The following is a 13700-nucleotide window of genomic DNA, read 5'->3' as shown; positions in this document are numbered from 1 at the left end:
AACACAGGACTCACTTGAATACAATGTTACAACCATAGGTCAGGAAACACTGAAAATCCTTTTCAAACCACTGCAAGTAAAGAATGGTAGGGATTCCCTCCTGATGCTATATTTAGTTCTTCCTGAAAGTCTTCCCATTTTAGTAAATTCAGACTGACATTACCATGTCTGTTTCTGTGATCAATAATCAATAATATATGCACATTACTATTTTTGACTATCCTTACCCTGGCACAAGTTTATATACGTCCAAGGATATTATATTTAAATTTTGTAACTGTAATGAAAGTGTAAAAAAGGCTTTTATATTACAAGCTAGTGATTTGATGGGCTGCCACCAATCCTGCTCTGGGTTTGCTAATTCGCAAACAGTATAGTTCTTGTTAAGCCATTTCTATATTTAATTAAAGAGACAAATGAAGAGGTTTAAGACAGCGTTCTGAAGACTTTTCCAAGGAGGGTGGGCATGGAAATTAGGACTAAAAAAAAAAGAATCCAACACAGACTCAAGAATATCAACAGAAATGAACTGGCTAAAGACAACAGTACTAGCCTGCAATCAGCTCCTGCAAGCTGTAGCCTTCAAAGAGAACAAAATTTTAACACAGATTCAATTCTGAGCACACTTATTTCCTTACAGTAAATTAAAGTTTTTACTTAAAGCATATGACCAGCATGTTTCTCGTTACGCAAGAAAGAGCTACCCATCCCAGTCATCCTATTATCAGAGCCTCAAAGGTCATAATGACCTTTGGTCACTCAGATGCAGTCAAATAACCTTATGTAACTTCACATGCCTCTCCATAGAGCATTATACTGTAAGACAATTATACTCCCTTTATTAAGTTCTAATTCTTCCAGTCTGTTTGCTACCCAGACCTCTGCAAAGAGGTCTGACAACTAAGGAATTTAAGCTTAACAAGTTACTTTGTACAATCTAGCCTTATTTCAAGGCATTTCCATACAGTGATTTATGGGACTACCCCCTCCCCCCCAGGAGACCTTCCACTTGTATTATCAACACAATGTTTTTAATAGAAAAAAAAGGAGAATTTCTTCAATGGTCTGAATAATTCACAGATAAGTATTCTCTTTCATTGTTGTTTAGTTGACATTGTAGAACATTCATTTAAGAGCATCTGTTTTGTAACTCCTATATTTGCCTTTGATTTCCTATACAAGAAAAAAAAAAACAATAAAGGTAGCATTGTCTTGAGTGTTCAAGCACCAAACTACATGCTATTGATTAATCTTGTTCTCATTCTCAGCAAGTCAGTACAAATAGCTGGAGATTAAGGAGGAGTTCAGTCCCAGGTTAGGCTGAAAGACCTGTCAAAACAGAGTACACTTTATGACAAAACTTAAATTCCCCTGTAAGCTATCGCAGTACACTTCACATAGCACCTGAAATGAAAAGCTGAAAAAACATTCTGCAAAGATAAAAAGGAGATCTCCTAGGTCTCTGCAAATAACTATTTGTTATTCTTAGATATCCTGTCAGACCTATTTTTCAAGGGAGGTATAGAAACTTTTGTTTTCATCCTGCCACAAGCTGGAGACACATTACTCAAGTTACCATGCAGGCATCTAGCTAATAGAGACCAGCTATCAGCAGAAACAAGTTAGAACACAGACTGAAATTTTAAATTTAAAGACAGATCAAGTCATTATTGCTACCAGAACCACAGCACAGTTTCAGGCTGAAAAAGTGGAAGGAAATAACTGTTTATTCTTGTGTGAGTACGTATAAAATGCTTAACCATACGTATACCAAATATGACTTGGCTAAAAAAAAAAAAAATAAAAAAAAACCAAAAAAAACTTAGGAGTAGCTTCACATTTTGATTTCTTCAATCAGTTTAAGATCATGTTGCTGGTGAAATGGACATTATGGCTCTCTCAGTCCTTTGCAATGGTTTCTTCTCATCATCACCATGTCAGTAGCCTAAAGTATGTCATGATGGTAATGAACTAGTTTTCAGCAATGCACTGGTTGCTGACTGCTGATGTTGAGAAACAAGGGATGCAACAGAAACATGCAACTATAGCCATGGGGACAGCTCTCTGCACTGGTAGTCCAGTCTCATACTAGTTTAAACAAAACCTCCATTATGAGTTTAAAGACTCATTTAATTCACTAATGCAGGTTTTTAAGACTACAGTAAGCAAAGTTGTTTCAATCTGTAGAATGGTCACTAACAGTGGGGAGAAAAACCCAAACTCTTCTGACAAATAAGGAACATTAAAGTGCAAAAGAATTTAGAGCTTCTCGGACACATTTATCTCTTGCTTGTGGAAGTATGAAAACCAACGCACATGTAGGCTAACAGCAGGAGTAATTTTCCAGAGTATCAAGCCCTGAATGACATGAGTTTACGCTCCCCATGAGACCCAAGTTTATCAATGCACTTCTCAGAAATTATAAGGAATAGGCATCATTCTAAGAAAGAAAGACCTCAATGCTTATTTTAAATAAAACACACTCGTATTTAGTCACAAACACAACAGTTCCCAAATGATCTTGTAACTTGCCAGAAAAATCCAGGCAATAAAATGTAAGTGCTTTACGCTATCACTGATGTGCAAAAAGTAAGCAGATACACTACATTTATATGCTATAACTGGGAATATGTATTTTAGATCATTACAAAACTCTTTCTCCCATGAATCAAGGAACACCCAATCTCCTGTAGCTACTAGATTAAAGAAAATCCCCATTTGCTTTGAGGAGTTTGCATTTTATTGGCTCAAAATATATTACTAAGAAGGTGAAATAAAGACAATCCATGGGAGAAGCAACTCATCCTGCTTCTGCGGATTAGTAGCCTGGGTAAGCTTGCAACAAACCTCTATGGGCCATTTACATCTTCCAAAAGCTCACGATTTTGTTAGATCAAATGAGCTTTCTCTACAGTCATGTAACAAACTTCATTAGGTCAGATACTGAACTTCTTGTGTACACCCTCTCACCAACATCCTTGATTGAGACAACCCTCCTTCAAAAAAAAAAAATCCCAATCACCAACTAAAACCTTTCATTAGTAGATGCTTCCTTTTTATTTTCCCTTCTGTTCTTAAGTTTCTTCAAAAAAAGCAGTCCACTCCTCACAAATAGCGAAGTCTGCTATCAATCTTAAATGCAGGGTAACTGCTATTTCCAGTCTTCAGCTCTAGACTTCAATTTACATAGAAAGTTAACTTCCATGTAAATCATAGCATAACACACATAACCACTTTAAAAATAAAGAAACACTAACAAAGAACTGTAAACTAAGAAGAAAAAAAGTAAGCCAAAGATGATCAGTTTGATTCTTTTTCACAGGTTTCTCACTGCCCTGAAAACTGTATTTATTAGGAAAGGTTTCAAGTTTTTCTCGACAGTAGCAGTTTGTTCTTAAACTGCAATTAAAACTTGCACTGACTACCTACACCAAGCAAGTCAGAATCTTGTTGCCCATACCAAATTAATGGAAGAAGGAAAAGATAACTCCCAGAAGGCAGAAGTTTGGGAAAAAAATGACAGAGGAACAAAATTCAGGGTAGTCCAAGGAGCAGCATGTCTCATGAGTGTACAAAATGCTGCCACAGAATACAGAATTGTGCCTTTCAAACTGTAATCGCATCTTGCGGTTCTGCTGAAACAAAAATAAAAAAGCAGAACTTGTACAGAATTATTCTAAAGCAATTAAAACTTTACTATGCATAGCTTGATGCAAAACCAAGCATATCCAAATGTGAGATGAAGTGCTGTATTAAAAGCACAGCTGAAGAGCTGAGAAATAATGAAATCCATTAAAAAAATTTCACCCACTAAAAATGTGGGAGCATTCAAAGAACGACTGCACAAAGCGCACCAGCACTGACATAACACTATTGAGGTTTATTTTACCAAGCAAGGACTAATCAAGTCCTGACTTGTGCACTTACCCAGCACCAGTGATATCAGTCTTCATTAAAGTATATATTCATTAAAGAAAAAAAATGTGTTTTATTTAAACTTCATAAACGCACAAAAATAGCTAAAACATTTTTCGTATGCTTTACTTCTCCAAAGAAGAATAGACTGTTTTTTGGGAAAGGGAAGAGGATGGAGATGGAACAGTCTTAACTAATCTGCTCTCACAGAGCACGTTCCGGGAATAAGAACGCTGGGACTGGTAAAAATCTGCGACCAATTTGTGTCACATATACTACAACATGTACAACTTTATAACTTACGGAAATGGGGCAATATATTGAATGAAGAGCATAGTTTCATATATGTCAAAGACTTCCTCCAACAGTGTTCATATTTTTTTTTTGTTTTAAGGATGGCTGGTGTCTCCAACATGATCCAAAATAATTACGTCAAATGTAATTGTCTTTCTGCGTTCCAAAATGATCATTTAATTGAATTCCATTCCATGTTGAGGATAACAGAAAATAATTAGGATCCAAAGAGATAAATACCCAGCATGATATTAGTTAATATGAGAACCTGGAAGACAGTGAAAAAGCCATTAAGTCTCTCTGAAAAGAAACAGATCTTTCAAATAAATAAGCCATCCTTACAGCAGCGTCCAGAGACAGTGAGAATGATACAAGTGTCCCACGTATTCTAACACTAACACTCAGCTAGAATTTCAAAAGGGGCAAAACTAGATTAAAAGTTTCACTTTAATTCAGTCCTCTTTCTTGAAAAAGAAAACAATATGCAAGTCACTGAAAGCATAGAATACAACCTCCACGTGCATGATGTGCATCAAGAACATGGTTTTGAAATGTATCTAAAAATCCCTCCAGTAAAAGTAAGAAGGGGGATGACCCTAATTTAAGAGGATTTATACATACAGGTATGCACAGACAGGATAAAGGACTACTCAAGTTAATAAATAATCAGAAGTTACTGTACTCTTAAATACACAAACCTTGAAAATGGGTGTATTGCAGCAATAGGAAGGCATCCAAAAAGTTTTTTAAAAAATTCACCTTAGAGAAACCCTATAAATGTCTACTTCCAACAGTAAGTTCTGAAGTGCAGTAAGACTATTAGACACAATCCTTCTTTCAGAATACACAGATGAAAAGTTTATAGTTGTTAAAACAGTCTTCAGTATGCATACAAGCTAGCTACTCACAAAGATAATAAAGTTTGGTGTGAACAGTCCCCTTGGAAATAAAGCTTTTAAAATTTGCTTAAAATTTGGACATGGCCAAAGAGAGCAGAGAAAGCTCAGTGTGAGCCCATGACACAGCACCTACACACTAAAAAGCAGCAGCTTTGAAGGTCCTAAACAGAAAAATTTTATCTTTATCGGTTCAAGTAACACACAATGAATAGTTTGGTGGCTCACTGAACAGTCAATGTTTGATATGTTTCAAAAGAATGCTTAAGAACTCATCCTGTAACTACTAATTTTTTTTGAAATCTGGGAATAAGAAGTGTCTCTGGCTAATCAGATGAGAGTCTTCTAAAACAGCTGAATCTGAATAGGACAACAGAAAGTAAAACTAATCAATATTTAATAACTACAGCTTCCACAAGCTAAGGATTGTCTGTTGCTCTGTGCACGGCAGCAATAGGGTCATTGTATTGTAGGATAACTGTTCAAGACATTTTAAAATATACAAGTGGGAGGCAACACTAGTGGACGAGTTTGAAAACATTCCAGAAAAATCTGAAAGGAAAAAAAAAAAAAGAAAAAGAGCATACAAGCAGAAATGTTTCTCAAAAAAAAAGCTTCACAACTTCCAGAGTATCAGCTGTTCCAGTGGTATAGAAAAGACTGACGACAGTAATAGTACAGTAGAAAACACCATTAAAAAGTGCAAACACAAAACTTGAAGAATTTAAAACAAACTTATAAATTGAATTGCTTAGTCAGCTCTAGTGTATATGATTTATGACACATAAAACACAGAGATGACCGTAAAATACAAAATTTAAATGCCTCAATCACACATAGATCAATGGCTTGTCATTCAGGATCCAAGAAATATGCCTGCAGAAAGTCAGTAATACTTAGGACCGTTTACTTCTAATTATCTTCGCAAAGACTATTTCTGAGGACTTAGATCAGAATCTTTTTTCCAAATGTTTTTTCTGAATTGTACAGTAACATAAACAGAAAAGAACTTTTAGAAAAAATACTTTCTTACACATGTTCCATTGGAAGATTTCCATTTTCTCACCTACCAAATCCTGATATAAATCAAAAGAAAACTGAAGAGTGTTATTAAAAACTTAAATCAATAAAGAATATTTGCCTTCTCAACTCATATTATGAAAACCCATGACAATTATCTATCAATACATTGCATAAAAAACCTAGTGCCTAGCAGCATTTCAGATCTGCCCAGCAGGACCCACAAAGACAGGCTATTCAATTTCCTAAATAGAACTTTCTTAAATTACTACCTAAAGGACTTTATACAGAGCTTTTACCAACACTTTTTTTTAATTCTTTGAAAGTAAATGTTTCCCTGTAATTGTGAGAACACAATCGCTGGGCATGGTATCCAAAGAAACAGACAGACAGGTGGACTTCAGAGCTCTCTTACATCACCATGTCCAGCAATCCTACTCTATTGAAAAGGAAACAAATCCTTTATCATTTATTTCCATTTTACAGCGATATAGAAAAATCAGTTCTTAATTTGTGCCTCATTCTAGGACAGGGAACAGGAACTGAAACTCAAGCTGCCATCTGAAAGAAAGATGAAAGCAGAAATGTTTTCCAGAGATCTGACCCTCCCGAGATGACATACAGGACAACACAGTAAACTGCAAGTCCTCGAATTAGCCAGTTACTTCATTAAGTTACACAGCAGCATTTTTGGACCTTATTTTCCAGTCCTTTTGTACCTTGAGAGGTATTTCACACAGGGAGATGAAAACTTCAAGTGATTCAGTATAAAAGATGCAGTGCTTACTAGGGGCATTTCTATGATAGCTTGCACTGTACCTGAGGAAGTGCGTATCTGAATCCTTTTAGAGACTGGAACATCATACTAAAAATTTATTCCAGCCTAGCAAAAATTAACAGTGTTTGCAATCTTAAGATTGTCTTCCTGGCTTCAACGAAATGAGCTGCAAAGACAAAACAAGATGTTTCACTGCTCAATGCAGTCAACGTGACAGTGCTTGAAGTGTTGTCAAGTGAAGATAATCAAAGGCTATTAAACGCCAACCCAGCTTTGCTATTTTCAAGCAGCACTGAACCAGAGAATTAAAATAAGGCTGACTTGCATATTCACATCTTTGTACCGAATCAGATGAATCTATAACATATTCCCCCCCCACCCAACCTAAACCACTTTTATCTTCAATAAAATAAATAATAAAAAAAAATGTTTCTAGAACTCGGGAGTACTCAGTCATTCTCATCAGCTGAAGGTTAGTCCTCAACATCTACTTCCACCTACATTTTTTCCAATGACATATTGTCAGAAGGTAATTTCTGAGTGACGGTAGAATTATTATGCTGTGGAAATAAGGAGGAAGGAAAAAGTTAAAGGACGAAAAGAGAAAAAAAAAAAAAGGAAGGAGAGGGGAAAGGAAAATGAAAGTGGGAGGAGTATTACCATGTTAGGATAGCACGGCCTGACAAAGTCCAAGCAACAGCATGGCCAATGAACACTGTTTTGGTACCAACAAAATAAAAGCAACTTTGTTTCAAGTATTTTACCTATTCTTGAGTAATACACGTTTCTTTGTATGGGATACCTTCTTAATGTGTATACTTCCTCTATGCACACTGAAGAAACTATGTCTGGGTACGACAATGGGAAACACAGAAGAGAGCTATCAACTTAGAATGGCCCAAAATATTGGAGTGCATGTATGACACAGTAAGAGAGTACATGCTACCGTAATTACTCTTTATGAAGGATCTCCCTCTATGTATGTAACTACATAATCTAGTCTCATCTAGGGGGGGAAAAAAAAAAAAAAAAAACACAAAAAACCCACAAAACAAACCAACCCACACAGAAACCTTTCCTGAGATACGTTAATCTTGCAGTCAATCATACTGTGGGAACTGTCTCCCTCTGTTTCCAATCATAGCAGAACAAGGCCTAAGTCTCATATATTTTTGACTGCTAGGTTCAGTGCCCAAAGTTAGTGTTGGAGTCAGTGGAATTTTTATGATCATCCATCACTTAAATCAGATCCGAAGGCAATTATGTGGGGGTTGGACTAGATGACCTTTAAAGGTTCCTTCCTAACAGGCCAAATAGTGATTTGTTTAACTCTGGTACCTTATGTACCTGATAAGAGGGACTGTACGATATCTAAGCCTGCAAATTTGAAGGTAGGTCATCTATACTCAGCCTTCACACCATGGCAGGCATGTTCTTAATTTGTAAGTATAGTGTGGATCTCCAAAATCACTATTATTTTATTTTTTAATACTGTCAATAAATCCCACGGTTCTCTGTTTACCATCTGCACCACGCATAAAAATCAGTGTTAAATGCCACAGGTGAAGCACATAGGGGACTACGACATTTTATTTTTTAGAAAGCCAAACCTGATCCAAGAAATGAGCTAAGCATTCCAAAAACATGAAGTGCCAGATTACAGTAGAAGAATCCACAATTCCTACCACATCAAGAAAAACAGAATGGCATTTAGAAATATTTTTTTATTATTGAAGAAGATTCAGTTATACTGATCTGAGAAAGCACAGCAATTGTAAGTTGGGTGCTAATAACTAATATCTTAAAAATAACTGAAGAGAGTGCTTTCAAAGAAATTAACAGGTTTAAGACTTAAGAAAAATTTCTAAAACATTAACGTGTATTATAACTTCTGCATGCACACACTTCACAAGCCTTGAAAAAGGACAAAACCTCCATTTATCGAGTTGTTCATCAAGCCCCATAGTTCTTGACCATGTTGCTCAAATTCCCTCTATTCTAACGACATAAATCAAGAAATAAGCAAAGGATTTTTAATCGTGAGGAAGTTAATGCTATAGTTCTTTAGATGAAATAAAACCAAAAGGAACATTTATTCTCCTAAATGTCATTGCAACGGCTGACTGGTTTCCTCCCCCCTCTTTCTGCCTTATGCACTTATTTTATTCTACATGTATTACAAAAATCCCCTATTTCTCAAAATTTTTCCAGAAATAAAATTGGCAAAAATTTTAGTAGGGCTGCCAGAATTCCTGCCTAAAGCTTGAGCAGGCCAAAGACAACTAAAGAAATGCAGCATTCAGTTTATTTCAAATTTTTCTGATTTTCTTAGCAAATGGTCAAAGTTTTTCAGTGGCCTATCATCCCATCCAAAACAGAAAAAAAAACCTAAACCCACCAACCAACCAAACTTGTCAAAACCACGCAAAATTGCACTAGCATCCTCCCCAATAATTTTGGTAGTGTTCTAGTCAAAATTCAGTTTCTCAGCCTCTTTCGTACTTATGGGCTGCTGCACAGCCTGGTTTTATCCTGACAACTCAGAAGTCCAGCTCTTGTTGTCCCCATGTCTCTACACTGCCAAATTTAAGAAGCCAGGGGATAACTCCTTTTAGGCCTTCACAATCTCCAATGCTTTGTTTGTTTGCATATACACCTTAAAATGTTCTATGTTTTGAAACTTCCTGAAGGCAGGCAGCTGAAGATTTTGGATATCGCTAAGTGCTTAAATAACTAAATTTCACATCAGACTTTACAGGAAACAACCACTATGCATCCAAAGAAGAATAAAAAGAATAGTTTTATTTCAAAGTATAAGGACTCCGGATCTGTCAGTAAATTTAGTCAAACTGCTGCATTTTACTCATGAATATACGTATACACTATCATTCCTGTCTACGTTAACCCGACAAGTAATTATACCAATTTGTTTTTTCACTGAGCAGACTCTAGTTTAGTTTGTTATTTACTTACAGGACATAAGTTATGTTCTTAGAGACACATGTTTCACTTTCATTTCTTCCATTTAGAGAATTGTAATTGAATGCTGCACATATGAAGTTTGACTTTTAATCAAATTGGCCTGTGCTCCAGGGAGCTAAAGATTTACTAGAAATCAAGTACTGAATTCGAAAATCACCCTTGTGTTCCATTTTACCCCAGATATAATCTCTATCCTTATCACACCAAATAAAATTAAGTAAAAGTAGCCATTGCTACAATATTAAATTGTATCAAATGCAAGTGGAATTCATATACAGGTGCTTGCAGACAGTTCTCAAGTGCCGTCAAACATTTTGTAGCGATCGGGCAGAAATAAAGTCAGCCCAACACTTACTAATAGATTTAATAAGGTATAATTACATTTTGTTGTACACTGACAACTGCATGCAAAGTATACATTAAGTAATGACAAATTCCTCCACTCCCCAAAAAACCCTGTACTTTTTACTATGTTAAATACTCTAATGCAGTGACCCATGTTATAGATATTTGTTAACATCTGTTTCAGTGCATTAAGAATACCTGTGTAGCTGGAAGCAAGAATATCAAGTAAATGATGTTTCACTGAAATTTTCTATTACTGCTATCTAGCCAAGAAATAATACAAAACCAACATCCTGCACTACAATAATCACTATCTGCAATCCTAATTCTATGATAGGTTAAAGTAATTGCTTTAGGACTGTATATTCTAAATACTTAGGTTCTCATTAAGATAGAGGGTACCAACACAGTAACTGTGAATTCCTAAATTTATGAAAGCTTAAAGTGACTGATAAAACAAGAAACAACATGAAAATTTAACCTGAACCTAATCTAGCATTTCACAATGTTCAAAAGGTATCTTAAACCAGTCATTTGTTCCAGGAGTTTATCTTACCTGTACATAACTGACAGAGGCAAATTTTTAAATGGCTGGTAAAAATCTATCTTCTACTCATTAATCAGCTTTATTTTTCTCAGGTGTAATAATAGTAATAATAGCACCAACTAATTTCCTGAGAAAAAGGATTAGCCTTTGTAACAAAAGAACAAGGTACATATACAACGGATATTTTTAAAAGGTCATTGAAGTTGTCGCAGTTAAGATTTGAACTTCAAGAATCATACATCAATCTCTGATGCAACCAAAATTTCCTAAGTAAAAACAACCTTAGCAATTCTTTTTCAAATTGCTAGATACCATATGAAGCAAAACCAAGATACATCAAGTATGTATAGGAAATTTTTTAAACACATCTTTCCTCTATGTAGTTATTCAGCTTCCACATAGCAACTATGGAGAAACATGTGCTACACATATATGTAAGTGATAGTGCCCTAGTAGAACGCTATGAAATTAAAATTTAAAGTTACATTACACTATTGCTTCACATTTTTAAACAAAGATTCACATATAAAGGGAGGTCAGAGTATTAACTGAACTGCTTTCAGTCCTCTTTGAAGGTTAGGTCATTTTGTGCAATAGTCCCCGATTTCTGAAAAAAGCTAGTATTTCAGTAATTATTTCGTATATGAAAACCAACAACATAGGGGACACCGTACTTACAAAGTAGTGTGTCAATGGATCCGGTATGTGTCTGTCTTGAAACTAACTGGCAAGCACATCAACCTCAAATGTAATTCAAGAGAGCACAATAAAAGGCAGTCTATGAGAACAATGAAACACCAAAGTAGGTGTGGTTTTACTTAACTAGGTAAACTAGCATCTTCCTTTGAACTTCTTCATATAAGAACATGAGTAACACAAAAGCAGGAAACATTGAGGAGACCGAGTAAGGTGAGGGACAAAACAACAAGGCATCCTTAAGTAGTGGCAAAAAACCCACATTGGTTACCAACAGCTAAGGAACAAAAAAAAAAGAAAAAAAAAAAAGGGGAGGGACAATGCAGCTCCCGACCACTTAAAAGTTTCAATGCTTTGTATATTAAGCAAAGTCCTTTTTGTAATGACTTTTTTCCCTAGATCCACTAGAACTGAGCATATTTAACATTCATAGCAATCAAAGAAAACTGTGCAATAATAATTAATTTTCAACTACAGTGATTGCTCATGAAGTTGCAAACTGACAAGAACACATGTAAGAAGCCTGAAGTACACCTTTTCTATCATGGTATTGCTTCGGAGGGGAAAGCTCATGTCTGCTGAGTTCTTTGGAATAAAAACTTTTTTTACCAGCAGCATGAAATTAAAATTTTGTGAAAAATAACCAAATAGAAAAAAAATACATTACTCTAGATATCATCTCATTTATTTTTATGAGAACACAGATGTCTGCATGAATGTACACCAGCTCACATATGCAAAAGTAAAACAATTGAACTGCTTTTAAATCTGGGAAAGCATCCGAGGTTTGTGCTGGTTTCCTCCTGAATCATAGCTCAAAATAGCTGCCAACTGCAAATTCTTAAATTACTGTGGAGACACAAGTTTGAAAATAACATGAGGAATAAAATCTCCAACGTGAAAGCAAAACGCTTGGTTGCAAACGGAAAAAGAATCACAAGAATAAATTTGATAAGCTGACACATCTATATGAGCCATATATGCTTGAAAAAACATGTACTACTAAAGAATAACAAGAACATCTTCAAATGAATTTGTCTACAAAATTTCAATTCACATACACAGCCTCTTCTCGAGCAAAACCTCAAAAAGTTTATATATAAATTCCCCTTAAGTACTAGTTCTGCATAAATTTAATTCTGTGCCCATGTTCACTAGCTTTAGGAAAAGGCTACAGATTTTATTTGAAAATCAAAGAAAATATACCTTTTAGCGTTTTGGATTTTATTCCTGTTACTAGCCTACATGTAACATAAAAAAATCCCCACACCCAACTAGAAATTCTGAGATAGGAAGAGTACTAAAATTCGAAGAAACTATCCATAATTGTTCAGGTTGTTGTATGGTTTATTTGTTTTGAAGATAATCAAAAGCATATTTGCCCCACATACACCTAACTCCACAAAAGGAAAAGGAACAAAATGACAGATTTTAAGTGTATTCAGAAATCTGGTGAGGTCTCCTTTTTCGTCAAGAATTTAGTCAGTTTTACTATGTAAAAAACCCATTTTTTCCCCAAAGAAACAATTCACAATGTATGAGATAAAAATTTCAAGGAATTTGTGGTAATTCCTGGTATGATCCAACACAAAATTATTCGCTGTGCATATGATAAAATGTTATCTGTATAAAGTACACAATGAAATTATCTAAAGACTGGTAAATCTGAATATTTGGAAACCAAAGCTCGTTATATCATTAATGAAGATTAACTCATTTCTACCTTCACATGGTTCCTACTTCAGAACTAACATACCAGATCAAAGCTATGTGCTCTTTCCAAGCTGTTACAAAAAGGAACAGAAACTGGGGCTTTCCAAAGAGGCAAAACAAAGAAATGAAAATATAAATGAAAAGACACATCACCGCCAACCCCAAATCTTATCATTTTCTCATGCTATGATTCCAGCATTAGAATCATCTTCCTCCTTACTTGATCATTCAAAAAAAAACCAACCCAAAAAACAACAAAACCAAGCCATCCCAAAACCCAACCAAAAAACCCCCAAACCCACCCTCCTCCCCTCACCAAACCACCAAAAAAAAAAATCACCAAACCCCAAAACAGAAACCAACAAAAAACACAAACAAAAAAAGCCCAAAAAAACCACAAACAGCTTTTGGAGCACATCTTTACAATAAAATTTCAAATTAGATTACTCTCTTTCATTCAGACACAAAACCACACATGCTGTTTTCATACCTGCATATGGGTTGTCAACACGAC

The 13700-nt window shown here is 35.3% G+C and overlaps 1 protein-coding gene across 3 annotated transcripts in view; it reads right to left on the bottom strand.

Annotated features, from left to right (window-relative positions):
• Positions 1-13700, bottom strand: part of BRD1 (bromodomain containing 1) — a 68391-nt gene that overhangs the window by 16424 nt on the left and 38267 nt on the right. The gene's annotated exons all lie outside the window — the stretch shown is intronic.

The sequence above is a fragment of the Leptosomus discolor genome, chromosome 1 (genome assembly GCF_034619465.1).
Source record: "Leptosomus discolor isolate bLepDis1 chromosome 1, bLepDis1.hap2, whole genome shotgun sequence".
In the NCBI taxonomy this organism is placed as follows: domain Eukaryota; kingdom Metazoa; phylum Chordata; class Aves; order Leptosomiformes; family Leptosomidae; genus Leptosomus; species Leptosomus discolor.
This window is presented reverse-complemented; position numbering and strand designations above follow the sequence as displayed.